Genomic DNA, 17,988 nt, shown 5'->3' with positions numbered 1-17,988 from the left:
ACTTTTCCACAAGTATCAATCCAATCTTCCTTTGTTTAGAGATAATGGGTCACAAAGGGGTTAACCTATTCACTATCAAACCAAAGAACAGTGTAATGGGGATTTGTTGTTGTTTGAGATTTAGCTACTCATAACGAAGTGTCCATGTAGCACGGGCTATGACGAGCCCATAAAATGGGGGCAATAATCTCTGGTCCTAGATATAAGCCCTCTTCAAGTATACCCATGCAACCCGTTCTCGCACTTGCTTATAGTCAATATTGGCTTATTTAATAAGTGCATATGTGGCATACTAATTGATTGTGAATATTTTAGTTTACCTTGAAAAGCTTCATAGAAAACACCGACCTCACCTAGTCCAGGACTAATGTAAACTTTCAGGGGGTTATACAGAGAGAAGAGGGGAACACCTCTCTGAGGAAATGTCCCCTCACATGCCAGCTACCGTCCATGCCTCTTGGGGTCTCTTTGGGGCCTCTTTGCCCGAAACGCATTGCGTAATAGTGGCTTTAGGCATTGTATGTACTAGCTCTATCTATATATCAATCCATTAATGTAACATCACTTGTATGTATATACCTTACCTGAATAAACATCTGAATCTGAATCTGGGTAACGCTATCATTGATTTAGCGACGTGTGTTTTGAGACAACATTTCAAGAAAAGAAGTGGTTTAGTAAACCACTTCAAATTTTGTATGTATAATTTCTTATTCATTTGATTAAAAACGTTATCCTCTTTGTTAGGTTTACATAATTTACAAAGATTAACATGTCCACAATGATTCGGTATTCGGGTACACACGCGCGTCACACCCGCTAAGTTATCTCTACTTTTTAGTGTCATAGTCGCCTGTGAGGCCCAGTATGTAAGGCCTGAGGGTCTTAGGGTAGTATAAAATCATGCAGTCTGCAAACGTACCTGTGTCTTGTGTGTTTTCCTCTTTGGAAAGGGGCGGACTATATGTTCATAGGGAAGGACGCTTCATACCCTCATGAACTGGAGGGTAATAGTGATGTATACTCTTATGAAAAGAATATCAGACACACAAATATCTATTTCATCATGTAGTCATGGGTTCTCTGGATCTGATGGGCGACGGAAGCTCTTCCCACAGCTTGATTCTTTCCGCTGAAGAATCGAATCGAGATTGTAAGCCATTTATCCAAAGGTTGGATAAATGCATTAATGTAACGTCATTAACCTTGTTATTATGGTTCCAGATAAATTATATATCAAGACTATCTGATTTACTTTCATTAAATCCGTGCTGGTATGTTTCTTTACAAATGAAGACCAAACATCTTTAGATGTCACACTGTTATTGATAGTGTTCATCTGCTTGTGTGGTTATCTTGAGGTTATCTTGAGATGATTTCGGGGCTTTTTAGTGTCCCCGCGGCCCGGTTCTCGACCAGGCCTCCACCCCCAGGAAGCAGCCCGTGACAGCTGACTAACACCCAGGTACCTATTTTACTGCTAGGTAACAGGAGCATAGGGTGAAGGAACTCTGCCCGTTGTTTCTCGCCGGCGCCTGGGATCGAACCCAGGACCACAGGATCACAAATCCAGCGTGCTGTCCGCTCGGCCGACCGGCTCCCCGGTGAGGGACTCCTGCCTCATAGTTCCCTGACATGTGTCCTTCCTCTTACCAATGACATGGCGTTGACTGTCATAGAACTGCCAGGTTAGTTTCCCTGTTACTAGTGACTTGTATGAGTTTGCAAGTGACCTGCTCTGGACATCAGCCTCCCTTTCTAAACACCGAAGTTGAGATTTTGTATGAGTCCAATGACCTCTATTGTAGCCGTGACCTCTATTGTAGCCGTGACCTCTGTTGTAGCCGTGACCTCTGTTGTAGCCGTGACCTCTGTTGTAGCCGTGACCTCTGTTGTAGCCGTGACCTCTGTTGTGGCCGTGACCTCTGTTGTAGCCGTGACCTCTGTTGTAGCCGTGACCTCTGTTGTAGCCGTGACCTCTGTTGTAGCCGTGACCTCTGTTGTGGCCGTGACCTCTGTTGTAGCCGTGACCTCTGTTGTAGCCGTGACCTCTATTGTAGCCGTGACCTCTGTTGTAGCCGTGACCTCTATTGTAGCCGTGACCTCTGTTGTAGCGAGTTCTGTGGGTTTCCTTCATCGCTGGTTATGTCCAGATTTTCCAGCACCATTTGAAGACTTGCTGGAATGTTTTGTTCAGCTGCTTCGTTATCCTTTAATGTGGATATCCTGGTGTAGTGTGTGTGTGTGTGTGTGTGTGTGTGTGTGTGTGTGTGTGTGTGTGTGTGTGTGTGTGTGTGTGTGTGTGTGTGTGTGTGGGGATCATCGTGGGAGCAAGATAACGTCGCTTGACCACTACAGATGCTCCACAACTTTTTACTATGATACTGTTTATCTGTATTGTTTATCTCTTCAGGTGATAGCGTTGAGTGGTGGCTAATTCCCTGACTTAGGTGACGTTCTCTCTCTCTCTCTCTCTCTCTCTCTCTCTCTCTCTCTCTCTCTCTCTCTCTCTCTCTCTCTCTCTCTCTCTCTCTCTCTCTCTCTCTCTCTCTCCCTCTCTCTCTCAATGCCTAAATTCACATGTACATTCACAGCTGCTGCAATGAACAATTGTATTGCTACAATGTATAGTATATATCACTTATTTTCATATACCCTTAAAAAGTAACATCAATCGAGAAACATTTCCTTAAATAAAGACACCCGCTCGGACATCCTGGAACAGCCGTAAGATGATAGAGACGACGGCAAAAAGAAAGCATCTCAAGGAAGGTCCAGTGAGGTTTTCTTGTGTACAGTATTTGGTAATTAGTTCCCTCGCGTTTTGAGTTATTGGCTCAGTTGAGGAAACCGAGGAGTATTTGTTGTTGTTTTAGATTCAGCTACTCGGAACAAAAGTTCCAAGTAGCACGGGCTATGGTGAGCCCGTAACTTACCTGGCACAGGAGCGGGGCAAGTAGCACGGGCTATGGTGAGCCCGTAGTGGACTTACCTGGCACAAGAGCGGGGCAAGTAGCAAGGGCTATGGTGAGCCCGTAGTGGACTTACCCGGCACAAGAGCGGGGCTATAACTACCGAGGAGTGATGATGAAGAAGATTAAGCCACCCAAAAGGTGGTACGGGCATGAATAGCCCGTAAGCGGTGGCCCTTTTGAGCCATTACCAGTATCAAGAGCTGATACTGGAGATCTGTGGAGGTGCGACTGCACCCTGCGTGACGGGCGATGTCTCCCGTGTACCGAGGAGTAGGGTGGAAGGGTTCTTATAGTCTGCGTATTCTCTATTTGGCCTTACGGGCTATTCATACCCGTGCCACCTCTTGGGTGGCTTAATCTTTATCAATCATCTATTTGGCACAGGTGGGTACAGCAGTAGACAACTTGTGACTCCTGTTGGCAGGCTGAGAGCTCTTTGTTCCCATAGATCATGGTTCTCTACTAGTTTTACCTGCAACACGATCCACCAATCAGTTAACAACCAGGTACAAAGTAAAATCTAACTAAGTTATCCACCGCCTGAGTAAGGCAGACATGAGTAACAGTGGACCAGCCAGAGGATTAACGCCTGCGCAGGAATATCACTGTGAAAATAGATGCATAACTGAAAAGGTGGTGCCTAGTCAATTCTCCCCTGTCAGGACTCAAACCGGAGTGGAGGGGGCCACAGAGCTACTCCACTCCGGTTTTACTCTTGTATTTGGAATCAAAGCAAGATTGTATACTTAACACGAAGGTAGTAATTGTGTGTTTGACACCATCCTTCCAGTAGGGGAGGAGAGGCTTCCCTGGTGATGGTGAGGGGGAGTGTGTTAGGGCCAGGGGAGGATATTACGGTTCTTTAATTCTTACTAGTAGATCGCATTTTTTAAAGGATTGGCCGATTCCGTAACAAACGCGACCTATTATGTGAGAGGATTGTCTATGATCTGAGCATTAATTAGAAGGGGCAAGGAAGGAGAGCGCTCACGTCAACTTACAACGGAGGGAGCCTCCAGAGGGCGCAGCTTCCTCGCCTCCGCGAAGGCCTGCAGGCAGGGTAGGGGGCTGGTGAAGCCTTGCCCTCCTGCACCACACCGTGACGCTCGTCATGGTGCCCAACCTGGGGAAGATGATGTGCGTGTGGCCTAGAATGCGTCAGCGCGACAGTCCGAGAATTAATTTTGTTTGAGGAGAAACATGGCGGGACATGGTCGGCGGGGTGATCAAGTTTGCCACACTTAGCGTCGCAGCCTCACGGTGATGCTGCGACGGCTGCCAACACTCTCCCGGCTCCCTAAAACACACACAAATGAAGACAAAATAGATTTCAACACTTCCCTACCACCATGGACAGTTTACACTGAGCGTCACCTTCATCTTGAAGACGAAGGTGAACAAATCCACAAGGGCCGTGACGAGGGTTCGAACCTACGTCCGAGAGGATCACACACGCGCCTTAATCGACTGAGCTACTGCATGGATAAGAATTGCAACCGGGAAATCAACTTGACCTACCCTGGATCCTGCAGGCTCTCCGAGACTTCCCAACACGAAGGTGTTGGGAAGGGAGAGCGGGCAGTGACTGCAGAACTGGCCGGGTCCGCCTTGGATGTCCATATTATTATTACTTTTATATGGTTCTCCATTCACCAACACTGATTATATTGCTACGGAGATGGGCGGACGCCGAGGGAAACCTGTGCTCCGGACACAGCCAGACAACTATGGTGTCCTTGTTAGCTAGAATAGCTTTATCCCCAAATGCGCACCACCTTCCCCTACAACGAAGGGCATGTGACTATGTATAGCCAGAATCTTGACGAGTTTGGAGACGGTCAAGACCCGATAACATATTGACATGGCTGAGAGAGGAGAGTACCAGGCGACGTAAACCTTCGCTCTCTAACTCCTGGACGGGGACCTCTTCCAGAATAATTATGACAAAGTTGAACTCTGAAACTCCACTCACCCTCGCCTTTCCTTCCTTCCCTTTCCTGTTCTTCACCTTCCTTTGCTGTCATCTCCTTCACCCTCCCCCCTATCATCCTATTCCATCCTGGTCCCTGAGGTAGGCCCCCTTGCCCAATACGGTGCCCAGGTCCCTGAGGAAGGCTCCTGGAGCGTCATATTGTCTGGCATCAAGAGGTGCCGAGGTTCCAGAAGGCAGTATTCCCTTATTTCTTGCTGTGTCTGGCTTCCCGGGGTGGCAGGATGCACATTAAAAGGATGCTGCAAGTACTCTGAAACCGAGTCTCTGCGGCGATGTAAGACTTGGCCCGGATAACACCCTTGAGAAAACACCAAAACAGCACAGTTTTCGAATGTAGTGAAGTTTTCCGGATAGCGCGCACACACACGCACTGATCTCATCAAACTCCCTATTGAGAGAACATTCAAGTAAAGGTAATTATGAGAAAGTGCCAAGCCATCTTAACTATATGGGAGCATCCAAGAGATGCCGTAGATAGCCTCAGAAAAGAGCCTGAGGACATTAACTCGGGTCAGTAGAGTGAAAGATATGTCGTAGGGTACTCACGTCAAGTCCAAGCCAGCGTCGAAGCGCGCCCCTCCATTCAAAACGTTCAGAATATATTCACATTGTCTATAAGCAACGTTTTGCGTCATGTAAACATGCGCAGCTACCCACACAACATGGGGGATAGAAGGTATGTAAACACACCAGCAGTATGTAAACAGTGAGGTCGGGGCGAAGGTCAACGTTGACTGGTCATTTACGTCAGGCTATTTACAAGTCTGGATAGAGATATGAGGAGGTACAAGGGTCGCAGGATGTTAGTCACTGCCTGACGACCACTGCTGCTGGCTCTCTCCTTCACCGAAGTCCAACGTTCACTACTTGCATAACATCTTGTGAATGGTTGGGCCGGTGTGTGTGGCACTGACCGAGACGGCCAGGGTGAGGCACGCACGCACGCGCGCACACACACACACACACACACACACACACACACACACACACACACACACACACACACACACACACACACACACACACACACACACACACACACAGTTGATTGACAGTTGAGAGGCGGGACTAAAGAGCCAGAGCTCAACCCCCGCAAGCACAACTAGGTGAGTTTACAATCCTCGAATAATGCCTAATAATTCTGGAATTCTATGATAAAATAACAAGACTAAGGCAGGACAAGGAAGCATGGGCAGACTGCATATTTCTGGACTGCCAAAAAGTCTTTGATACAGTACCGCACATGAGACTGCTATTCAAACTTGAGAGGCAGGCGGGAGTAAGCGGAAAACTACTAACATGGGTAAGGAATTACCTAACAGGCAGGAGCCAGATAGTATCAGTAAAGGGAAAGAAGTCGGACTGGCGAACAGTAACGAGTGGAGTGCCTCGAGGATCGGTGCTGGGACCAGTTCCATCTCTCTAATATACATAAACGTTATGTCTACAGGAGTTGAGTCCTATATGTCGGTTTGTGGATGACGCAAAATTAATGAGACGAGTTGTGACAGATGAGGATTGTAGGATCCTCCGAGAGGAATTGAACAGCTTGCAGAAATGATCGGAGAAATGGATACCGGAATTCAACACGAGCAAGTGTATAGTTATGGAAATTAGACTACGTGACAGGAGACCAAAGGGACGGTACACAAAGAAGGGAAACTACCTATCTGGGATAATCCGAGAAAGATATCTGGGAGTGGACGTAACACCAAATCTAACTCCTGAGGCACATATCAAAATTATAACAGTTGCGTACTCTACGCTAGCAAAAGTTGGAACATTCAGAAACCTAAGTAAGAAGGCCTTCAGAGCGCTTTACCCTGTGTATGTTTTTTTTTTTTTTTTTTTTTTTTTTTTTTAGATATGTACAAGAGTTGTTACATTCTTGTACAGCCACTAGTACGCGTAGCGTTTCGGGCAAGTCCCTGGAATACGATCCCCTGCCGCGAAGAATCCTTAAAGTAAGACTATGTAAGACCAGTCTTACTGCATGTCGCGCCATCATGGAGCCCCGACCTGAAGAAACACACATATTAACTGGGAAAGGTTCAGAAGTTTGCGACGAGGCTTGTCTCAGAATTACGAGGGATGGGGTATGAAGAACGACTGAAGAAACTGAACCTGACGACGCTAGACAAAAAAAAGGAGATAGTGGAGAGATATTATAGAGACATAAAAATACTTAGGGGGATTGACAAAGTGGAAATAGAGAAAATGGTCATACTAAATACCAAGAGAACAAGGGGGCATGGATGAACGCTTGACTCAGATGTGTCATAGGGATATTATAAGGTTTTCTTTTAGCGTAAGAGTAGTGGGAAACTAGAATGAACTAAAGGAACAAGTTGCGGAAGCAAAACTCTATTTATAATTTTAAAAGTAGTTATGATAGAGAGAGATAGGACAGGAGTCATTGCTTTAAATAACCGGCGGCTAGAAAGACGGGATCCAAGAGCCAATGTTCGATCCTGCAGGGACAAATAGGTGAGTACACACACATACACGTTTTACACACAATGGAGCTGTTTGTTATTGTTGAGGTGGTTGGTACCCCTGTTGTTGGTACCCCTGCCGTTGGCACCCCTGTTGTTGTTATTGGTACCCCTGCCGTTGGCCCCCTGTTGTTGTTGGTACCCCTGCCGTTGGTACCCCTGTTGTTGTTGGTAACCCTGCCGTTGGCCCCCTGTTGTTGTTGGTACCCCTGCCGTTGGTACCCCTGTTGTTGGTAACCCTGCCGTTGGCCCCCTGTTGTTGTTGGTACCCCTGCCGTTGGCACCCCTGTTGTTGTTGGTACCCCTGCCGTTGGTACCCCTGTTGTTGGTAACCCTGCCGTTGGTACCCCTGTTGTTGGTAACCCTGCCGTTGGCACCCCTGTTGTTGTTGTTGGTACCCCTGTCGTTGGCACCCCTGTTGTTGTTGGTACCCCTGTCGTTGGCCCCCTGTTGTTGTTGGTACCCCTGTCGTTGGCCCCCCTGTTGTTGTTGTTGGTACCCCTGTCGTTGGCACCCCTGTTGTTGTTGTTGGTACCCCTGTCGTTGGTACACCTGTTGTTGTTGGTACCCCTGTCGTTGGCACCCCTGTTGTTGTTGTTGGTACCCCTGTCGTTGGCACCCCTGTTGTTGTTATTGGTACCCCTGTCGTTGGTACACCTGTTGTTATTGGTACCCCTGTCGTTGGTACACATGTTGTTATTGGTACCCCTGTCGTTGGTACACCTGTTGTTGTTGGTACCCCTGTCGTTGGCACCCCTGTTGTTGTTATTGGTACCCCTGTTGTTATTGGTACCCCTGTCGTTGGTACACCTGTTGTTGTTATTGGTACCCCTGTCGTTGGTACACCTGTTGTTGTTGGTACCCCTGTCGTTGGCACCCCTGTTGTTGTTGTTGGTACCCCTGTCGTTGGCACCCCTGTTGTTGTTATTGGTACCCCTGTCGTTGGTACACCTGTTGTTATTGGTACCCCTGTCGTTGGTACACCTGTTGTTGTTATTGGTACCCCTGTCGTTGGTACACCTGTTGTTGTTATTGGTACCCCTGTCGTTGGTACACCTGTTGTTATTGGTACCCCTGTCGTTGGTACACCTGTTGTTGTTATTGGTACCCCTGTCGTTGGCACCCCTGTTGTTGTTATTGGTACCCCTGTCGTTGGTACACCTGTTGTTGTTATTGGTACCCCTGTCGTTGGTCCACCTGTTGTTGTTATTGGTACCCCTGTCGTTGGTCCACCTGTTGTTGTTGGTACCCCTGTCGTTGGTCCACCTGTTGTTGTTATTGGTACCCCTGTCGTTGGCACCCCTGTTGTTATTGGTACCCCTGTCGTTGGTACACCTGTTGTTGTTATTGGTACCCCTGTCGTTGGTCCACCTGTTGTTGTTATTGGTACCCCTGTCGTTGGTCCACCTGTTGTTGTTGGTACCCCTGTCGTTTATACACCTGTTGTTGTTATTGGTACCCCTGTCGTTGGTACACCTGTTGTTATTGGTCCCCCTGTCGTTGGTCCACCTGTTGTTGTTGTTGGTACCCCTTGTCGTTACTGGTACCCCCTATTGTTGTTATTGGTACCCCTGTCGTTGGTCCACCTGTTGTTGTTATTGGTACCCCTGTCGTTGGTCCACCTGTTGTTGTTATTGGTACCCCTGTCGTTGGTCCACCTGTTGTTGTTATTGGTACCCCTGTCGTTGGTACACCTGTTGTTGTTATTGGTACCCCTTGTCGTTACTGGTACCCCCTATTGTTGTAGGTAACCATTGGTTTTTCCCTATAACTTTTTAAGAAATTTACCGTTGTGCTTTAATATTTTAAATGCTTATTTTTGTATTTATTTTGTCTACATTGAAAGCGAATTTCCCTTTTTCGGGCCATAATGGACAGCCTATACCGCTATGTTTGTTTGTCCAGAATTAACCGCTCTAAACACCCAAGATCGTAATTTTTTTATGAAAAATTATACCCAAGAGTGAACCTCCGAAAATAATCAGCTGTGGAAAGTTCCAACACGTCTCAGGTTCGTTCATGTCTCGGGTTCATTCATGTCTCGGGTTCGTTCGTGTCTTGGGTTCATTCATGTCTTGGGTTCATTCATGTCTTGGGTTCATTCATGTCTTGGGTTCATTCATGTCTTGGGTTCATTCATGTCTTGGGTTCATTGATGTCTTGGGTTCGTTCATGTCTCGGGTTCATTCATGTCTTGGGTTCGTTTATGTCTTGGGTTCGTTTATGTCTTGGGTTCATTCATGTCTTGGGTTCGTTCATGTCTTGGGTTCATTCATGTCTTGGGTTCGTTCATGTCTTTGGTTCGTTCATGTCTTGGGTTCATTCATGTCTTGGGTTCATTCATGTCTTGGGTTCGTTCATGTCTTGGGTTCATTCATGTCTTGGGTTCGTTCATGTCTTCGGTTCATTCATGTCTTGGGTTCGTTCATGTCTTGGGCTACTACAGGTCGCGGGGCTTAGGGTTCGTAAAGGGATGGCGGTACATAGAAGCTGACGCACTTTCCCTGTGAGTGCATCTAGGTGAGTGCGCCTAGATGAGTGCATCTAGGTGAATGCGTCTAGGTGAGTGCGTCTAGGTGAGTGCGCCTAGATGAGTGCATCTAGGTGAGTGCGTCTAGGTGAGTGCATCTAGGTGAGTGCATCTAGGTGAGTGCGTCTAGATGAGTGCATCTAGGTGAGTGCGTCTAGGTGAGTGCGCCTAGATGAGTGCATCTAGGTGAGTGCGTCTAGGTGAGTGCATCTAGGTGAGTGCGTCTAGGTGAGTGCGTCTAGGTGAGTGCGTCTAGGTGAGTGCACCTAGATGAGTGCATCTAGGTGAGTGCGTCTAGGTGAGTGCACCTAGATGAGTGCATCTAGGTGAGTGCGTCTAGGTGAGTGCATCTAGGTGAGTGCGTCTAGGTGAGTGCATCTAGGTGAGTGCATCTAGGTGAGTGCGTCTAGGTGAGTGCGTCTAGGTGAGTGCATCTAGGTGAGTGCATCTAGATGAGTGCATCTAGGTGAGTGCATCTAGGTGAGTGCATCTAGGTGAGTGCGTCTAGGTGAAACACTCGCCCTACTTCCCTAATGTGTTTAACGATGAATTAAACGCAATATTATGTATGGAAAATCAAGTTTTAATCAAAAGAATTGTCTGTATTAAGTATACGCCACGGTGGCGCCGCCGACGCCTGCTCAACCCTTCTGCAGCTTCACTCTTACCTGGCATGATAAACACGGGTAGATGAGTAGTGTTGAGGGGGTAGATGAGTAGTGTTGAGGGGGTAGATGAGTAGTGTTGAGGGGGTAGATGAGTAGTGTTGAGGGGGTAGATGAGTAGTGTTGAAGGGGTAGATGAGTAGTGTTGAGGGGGGTAGATGAGTAGTGTTGAGGGGGGTAGATGCGTAGTGTTGAGGGGGGTTAGGTTAGTAGATAGTGTTCCGGTGGAACAGGTAGTCTATTAATAGACAGGTGATGGAAGAGTAGACATGTGGGACAGATAGTGTGGGAGAGACATCTGCTGATGTTATCAGATAAGCACTGTGGTAGTGGTGGTGGTTTTCGGGGGGGGAAGGGTTAGGTAGAAGTGGTGAGGGGGGGGGTGAGGGAAGCTGTGAGGCATGGGAGGGATGGAAGGGGTGAGGTGGTTTATCATATTCTATATTCTATATTTTTTTAAACAAACAAAATGGAAAGGTCGAGGAAAGTTTGAAAATGTGGAATACAGAGTGGGATAAGAGATGGACTGTCTACCTTGCTCTGTGTGTGTGTGTGTGTGTGTGTGTGTGTGTGTGTGTGTGTGTGTGTGTGTGTGTGTGTGTGTGTGTGTGTGTGTGTGTGTGTGGTAGCTAACCTAAGCTTATTCTCTTAACACGAAGCTGCAAGTGTTTGTGAAGTTTATTTCTTGTATGTCAAAATATTTTTATCTTTACATGAACACTTACACTCACCCATACGTTCTCAGAAGCTTGTGTACATGTTTTAATGGCAGATTATATCTCTCTCTCTCGTGTGGTTGTATGTTCAGGGCTTCATGGAGCTTCTGGATTGTTTTGGTCACATGGTGGACGGTGTTTGGCTGTTGTTGTTAGTGCCGTGTTTTGTTCTGCTGTAGTTTATACAGGTTAGTTGTCCTTAAGGTGTGGAGGGGCGGTGGAGGGCGTGCGTGGTGCAGGGGAAGGGTCAGCACCCTTGTATAAGTGTGGCTCTGTCTTCTCACTTTGTCTAAGCATGTTTTTGCTCTGTTTATTCTGCAATTTTAAGTGATTTTTTATTCCTGGTCTACTTCGAGTCTCGGTATTCTCCGTGTGCTGGGTTCGCTGGTTGTCGAGGGTAATGGGCTCTGGATTTCGTTTTGTAATGTGTATTATTTGGAACTTTTATTTGTTGGTAGTTAATATTTGCCATTGGTTCTTCAGAGTGGTTTATGACTTGTACTGCCGCCTTGGTTGTGTTGACCAGTCAGGTCTTTGGTCATCCTGGTCTGTAGAGTTGCAGCCTCTACATATTGTCCCCATGATGGGGGGGGGGGGTGTCAGGTGTGTACATGTTGACAACACTGGTGATGGGCAGCTCTCCTGTGGTGACCTTACCTGTTGTGTTGTCTGGGCAGCTCCATAGTCCGGGTGTACATCTCTGTGTACCTCCTAGTTTACATATATTGTATTTTAGGCCGGTGTGTGCCAGACTTTGTCGAACGTTTTCAGTACATCTCTGATCACTATATTACATTGCACAACATTCGTCATGATATTGGCTATATGCGCACAGTCCCTATGGCGCAGTGGTAACACACTTGCCCAGCGCTTCGCCAGCGATTTATTTGGCCTGGGTTCGTAACCTGGCCGGGGGAGGATTGACTAGGAGCCAATCGTTAACTGTACGGCTCTGTTCACACAGCAGTGAATGGGTACCTGGTTGTTAAACGAATTGGCGGGTCGTATTCCAGGAAAACTAGTGGGTAAGGCTTACCATGAGCTGTGGGAAGGGGCAGCTCTTGGCCTGCTAACAGGAGTCAGCAGTCGTCTGTCCCTCTACCCACCTGTGTAGAAAAACAAAACAAAACTAAACGGATCAGGGTTATAGCTGTATGAGGGGGGGGGGAAACTCTCTGATTGCATGATATACTCTTGTTGCTCTTCCATGTGTTTCACCAGTCTGTGGCTGCTGATTTGGGGACAGTGAAGCAGTGAGGGGGTGTATGTGAGGTGCTGGATGGTGGGTAGCAGTAGGGGTAAGGGGGGGGGTGAGAGAGGGTTACTAGACAAGAGGTAATTAACAAAGAGGCTCTTATCCCTAGTATCACCTCACGTCCTCACAGCCACTTAGTCAAAACTCTTATCTTATACCTCCCCGAGGTTTTAGACCCCTTACCCCCCCCCCCTCCCCCTGTTTAATCACCCAAGCCGACATGGAGAACTTTGCATAAGTTGCCTAAACGATGCTCCATATGAACAAATCCACAAGAGCCGTGATGAGGGTTCGAACCTACGTCCAGGATGATTCCAGATGCTCCACACAACTGCCATTATCACAACCACTCCGCCTCTTAAACCAATACACACTCTGGGTCTTGGGCTCGTGTACGATCTAAGAAGTGTTATAGAAACACAATGGTCCATAAGTCGTCTTATTGGCATAATAAAGACCAGGGGCCAGATTCACGAAGCAGTTACGCAAGCACTTACGAACCTATACATCTTTTATCAATCTTTGGCGGCTTTGTTTACAATTATTAAACAGTTAATGAGCTCCAAAGCACCAGGAGGCTGTTTATAACAATAACAACAGGTGATTGGGTAGTTATCATGCTTGTAAACTGTTTGATAAATGTAACCAAAGCCGTCAAAGATTGAGGAAAGATGTACAGGTTCGTAAGTGCTTGCGTAACTGCTTTGTGAATCTGGCCCCAGGAAGTTAGAGACTGAACCTACACAGAAGTGTGGGCCTTGACCTACCTTAGCTTACCTGGGCTTAATATAGTCTTACCAGGACATGGTAACACAGTATATTAACAAAGCTTTGCCATTAACAAGCTAAACTGCTTTCATGCGGAGCTTCCCTCGAGTTAACCTGAAGAGAAGGCTGCCTAGTATTTATCAAGAGGCTTTTGGTATGTGGACAGCCTAGTAACTGGTATATTAGTCCAAGACAAGCAACAAGTTGCTATCATGTGAGCAGTGCATCAACATGTCCTCCCTCCATAACTCCTTTTCAATAACATTCGAGTTTTTTAAGTCATTTGATTTCCGACGGAAGACGGGGTAGAATAGTTCGATTCGGCAAGGTGTCAGTGTGGACGACCACTGGGCACCAGGGTCGTGTGGACGACCACTGGGCACCAGGGTCGTGTGGACGACCACTGGGCACCAGGGTCGTGTGGACGACCACTGGGCACCAGGGTCGTGTGGACGACCACTGGGCACCAGGGTCGTGTGGACGACCACTGGGCACCAGGGTCGTGTGGACGACCACTGGGCACCAGGGTCGTGTGGACGACCACTGGGCACCAGGGTCGTGTGGACGACCACTGGGCACCAGGGTCGTGTGGACGACCACTGGGCACCAGGCACCCCACACCACCACGGCGCTATACACCTGCAGGTGACACATATAACTCACCCAGGGACAGTACCAACGGTCAGTGTGGACGGAACGTACACAATACGAACGGTTGCACACACAACAAGTCCATAGTGTTTACTGTACATTTTGTAGAGACAACGGGAGACAAAGCCTAACTCTTCCTTGGTCTTATAAAGTATATATGTACTAAATGTGGCTTATTATTCCATATATTAGGCCTCGGATTGAATATTTAGGTCTAGGTTATAGGTAACTGTACACTTTTGTTAATGCTCTTTGGTATTCCAATAGTACAATAGTTTATATTTTGCATAGTCCATCCAGAGTAGTTCAGTAATTTGAAGGTTGGGTAGTAAATTGTGATGGTAGTGTGTGGGGGAATGGTCACCACTTCTGAGATGTTTGTCGTTGTTGTTGTTATAGATTCAGCTACTCGGAACAAGTTCCAAGTAGCACGGGCTATGGTGAGCCCCGTAACTTACCTGGCACAGGAGCGGGGCGAGATGTTTGGTGGTATGCGTGTCAATAGGCATTGAATTTGAAATAAGTTTACTGAGGTATTAATACCCAACAAAGGGATGAGGCGGCTCAAGCTATTCTCACCCCGTTCAGTACAACGTGTCCATATATATATATATATATATATATATATATATATATATATATATATATATATATATATATATATATATATATATATATATATATATATATATATATATATATACATAGACATACATCACAAGCAAGCATATTGCCAAACTTTCTGATTGATAATACATGTGTTCCTTTACACAAGCACTTCAGTAGCCATGAACCATGGGGGAGTTGTGGTGGTGCGCGAGGTACCGGGTGCTGTGAGAGTGAGGTATGGTAGTGGTGTGAGGCAGGAAGGTGGAGACTTACCTGGGCGTGCCGTAGAGGGCAAGGTACAGGTACAGGGTGCAGGTGGTGTGTAGGTTACACTGCTGGAGACGACCAGACGCCTTCCACCCACCACCCTCCCTTTATCTTGACGTAATCACTCTCCTTAGACATCTTATCGCTGATAGGTTATCTCCTTGTGTCTCTGGTGTCTTGGCGCGTTTTAAACCAAACAGCAGGCTGGACGCTGTTGGTGTTACCAGGGGTGCAGCTGACATTATGAGCCACACATGAGCCGGTCAAGAATATATGTAGTGTATATGTGCTCCCTCACATACCAGTACAGTTTAATACAGTCTGCGTGGTGTAGTGGTAAGACACTCGCCTGGCGTTCCGCGAGCGCTATGTCATGGGTTCGTATCCTGGCCGGGGAGGATTAGGAATTGCGCCCAGTAAGGGCGCAATTCCTTAACTGTAGCCTCTGTTTAACGCAACAGTAAAATGTGTACTTGGATGAAAAAACGATTCTTCGCGGCAGGGGATCGTATTCCAGGGACCTGCCCGAAACGCTACGCGTACTAGTGGCTGTACAAGAATGTAACAACTCTTGTATATATCTCAAAAAAAAAGTACTACGCAAAGCGTTTCGGACAAATCCTTGTCCTCATCAATGTGAATAACTTACCAGAGGAGATAGACTCTGTCCTCTTCAGGTTCCCTGTTGATGTGAAAGTTACAGGGGGAAAAATGCGCCGGAAGACAGCAAGAATCTTCAGAATGATCTGGACAAATAAGAATGGTCCAGAACGTGGACACTAGAGTTTAACTTGAGCAAGTGTAATGAAACTTGGTGCTGGGACCAGGAGACCGGACACATGATACTGCCTAGAGAGGGTACATACAGGTGAAGGTACAGGAAACCGGAGGGTTGAAGGAAGTGGAGAGTATGGGTAGGGAGTAGGGTAGAGATAGGGGGAAGTAAGGTAGGTGAGAGGATACCCCTATGGAGGGTACATAGGGGGGGGGGAGGAAGAGGTCGGAAGGGAGACAGAAACAAAAGAGTAACATAGGAACACACAGGCCAAGAGAGTGGTGATTTGCATTTGTTTTTGTGATTTGCATATTTCAAAATGTATTTTGCATGATTTATTATATTCTTGTAGGTCGTGAATATCGTACATATTCTTGACAGTGGTCCACCTTGACAGTGGTTCGCCTTGACAGTGGCTCACCTTGACAGTGGCTCACCTTGACAGTGGCCCACCTTGACAGTGGTCCACCTTGACAGTGGTCCACCTTGACAGTGGCCCACCTTAACAGTGGCTCACCTTGACAGTGGTCCACCTTGACAGTGGCTCACCTTGACAGTGGTCCACCTTGACAGTGGTCCACCTTGACAGTGGTCCACCTTGACAGTGGCTCACCTTGACAGTGATCCACCTTGACAGTGGTCCACCTTGACAGTGGCCCACCTTGACAGTGGCCCACCTTGACAGTGGCCCACCTTGACAGTGGTCCACCTTGACAGTGGTCCACCTTGACAGTGGCCCACCTTGACAGTGGCCCACCTTGACAGTGGTCCACCTTGACAGTGGTCCACCTTGACAGTGGTCCACCTTGACAGTGGCCCACCTTGACAGTGGTCCACCTTGACAGTGGTCCACCTTGACAGTGGCCCACCTTGACAGTGGCCCACCTTGACAGTGGCCCACCTTGACAGTGGCTCACCTTGACAGTGGCCCACCTTGACAGTGGTCCACCTTGACAGTGGTCCACCTTGACAGTGGCCCACCTTGACAGTGGTCCACCTTGACAGTGGCCCACCTTGACAGTGGCCCACCTTGACAGTGGTCCACCTTGACAGTGGTCCACCTTGACAGTGGTCCACCTTGACAGTGGCCCACCTTGACAGTGGCCCACCTTGACAGTGGTCCACCTTGACAGTGGCCCACCTTGACAGTGGTCCACCTTGACAGTGGCCCACCTTGACAGTGGTCCACCTTGACAGTGGCCCACCTTGACAGTGGCCCACCTTGACAGTGGTCCACCTTGACAGTGGCTCACCTTGACAGTGGCTCACCTTGACAGTGGCCCACCTTGACAGTGGCCCACCTTGACAGTGGTCCACCTTGACAGTGGTCCACCTTGACAGTGGCTCACCTTGACAGTGGCCCACCTTGACAGTGGCCCACCTTGACAGTGGTCCACCTTGACAGTGGCCCACCTTGACAGTGGCCCACCTTGACAGTGGTCCACCTTGACAGTGGCCCACCTTGACAGTGGCCCACCTTGACAGTGGTCCACCTTGACAGTGGCTCACCTTGACAGTGGCTCACCTTGACAGTGGTCCACCTTGACAGTGGTCCACCTTGACAGTGGTCCACCTTGACAGTGGCTCACCTTGACAGTGGCTCACCTTGACAGTGGTCCACCTTGACAGTGGTCCACCTTGACAGTGGCCCACCTTGACAGTGGCCCACCTTGACAGTGGCTCACCTTGACAGTGGCCCATCTTCACCTTAGGTACATTAACATCAGGGTAATAAAACTAACCATTATGACATAAAAGTTTGCAAATCCCTCATCACAAACCATTATTTTGACCAAACTGTGGATAACACTACAAGAGAGGCACTAGAGGCAGGCGTCACCTTAGTGTACATGAGAGGCACTAGAGGCAGGCGTCACCTTAGTGTACATGAGAGGCACTAGAGGCAGGCGTCACCTTAGTGTACATGAGAGGCACTAGAGGCAGGCGTCACCTTAGTGTACATGAGAGGCACTAGAGGCAGGCGTCACCTTAGTGTACATGAGAGGCACTAGAGGCAGGCGTCACCTTAGTGTACATGAGAGGCACTAGAGGCAGGCGTCACCTTAGTGTACATGAGAGGCACTAGAGGCAGGCGTCACTTTAGTGTACATGAGAGGCACTAGAGGCAGGCGTCACCTTAGTGTACATGAGAGGCACAAGAGGCAGGCGTCACCTTAGTGTACATGAGAGGCACAAGAGGCAGGCGTCACCTTAGTGTACATGAGAGGTACTAGAGGCAGGCGTCACCTTAGTGTACATGAGAGGCACTAGAGGCAGGCGTCACCTTAG

General features: G+C 47.9%; 2 protein-coding genes across 8 annotated transcripts in view; one reads left to right on the top strand and one right to left on the bottom strand.

Annotated features, from left to right (window-relative positions):
• The window catches only part of LOC123773173 (hepatocyte nuclear factor 4-gamma), a 36,183-nt gene extending 21,102 nt beyond the window's left edge, over positions 1-15,081 (bottom strand). For 3 of the 5 annotated variants that reach the window (XM_045766713.2, XM_045766715.2, XM_045766716.2), the window contains exon 1: positions 14,931-15,081. The gene's annotated coding sequence lies outside the window, so the exon portion shown is untranslated. Of the gene's footprint in view, positions 1-5,514; positions 5,795-12,410; positions 12,433-14,930 lie in introns of those variants that run through there. The other 2 variants (XM_069315396.1, XM_069315395.1) reach the window with 2 other exon arrangements.
• Positions 1-17,988, top strand: part of LOC138357999 (uncharacterized) — a 381,281-nt gene that overhangs the window by 340,215 nt on the left and 23,078 nt on the right. The gene's annotated exons all lie outside the window — the stretch shown is intronic.

The sequence above is a fragment of the Procambarus clarkii genome, chromosome 81 (assembly GCF_040958095.1).
Source record: "Procambarus clarkii isolate CNS0578487 chromosome 81, FALCON_Pclarkii_2.0, whole genome shotgun sequence".
NCBI lineage: Eukaryota > Metazoa > Arthropoda > Malacostraca > Decapoda > Cambaridae > Procambarus > Procambarus clarkii.
The sequence above is the reverse complement of the archived record's forward strand: the minus strand, read 5'-3'. Positions and strand labels throughout refer to the sequence as shown.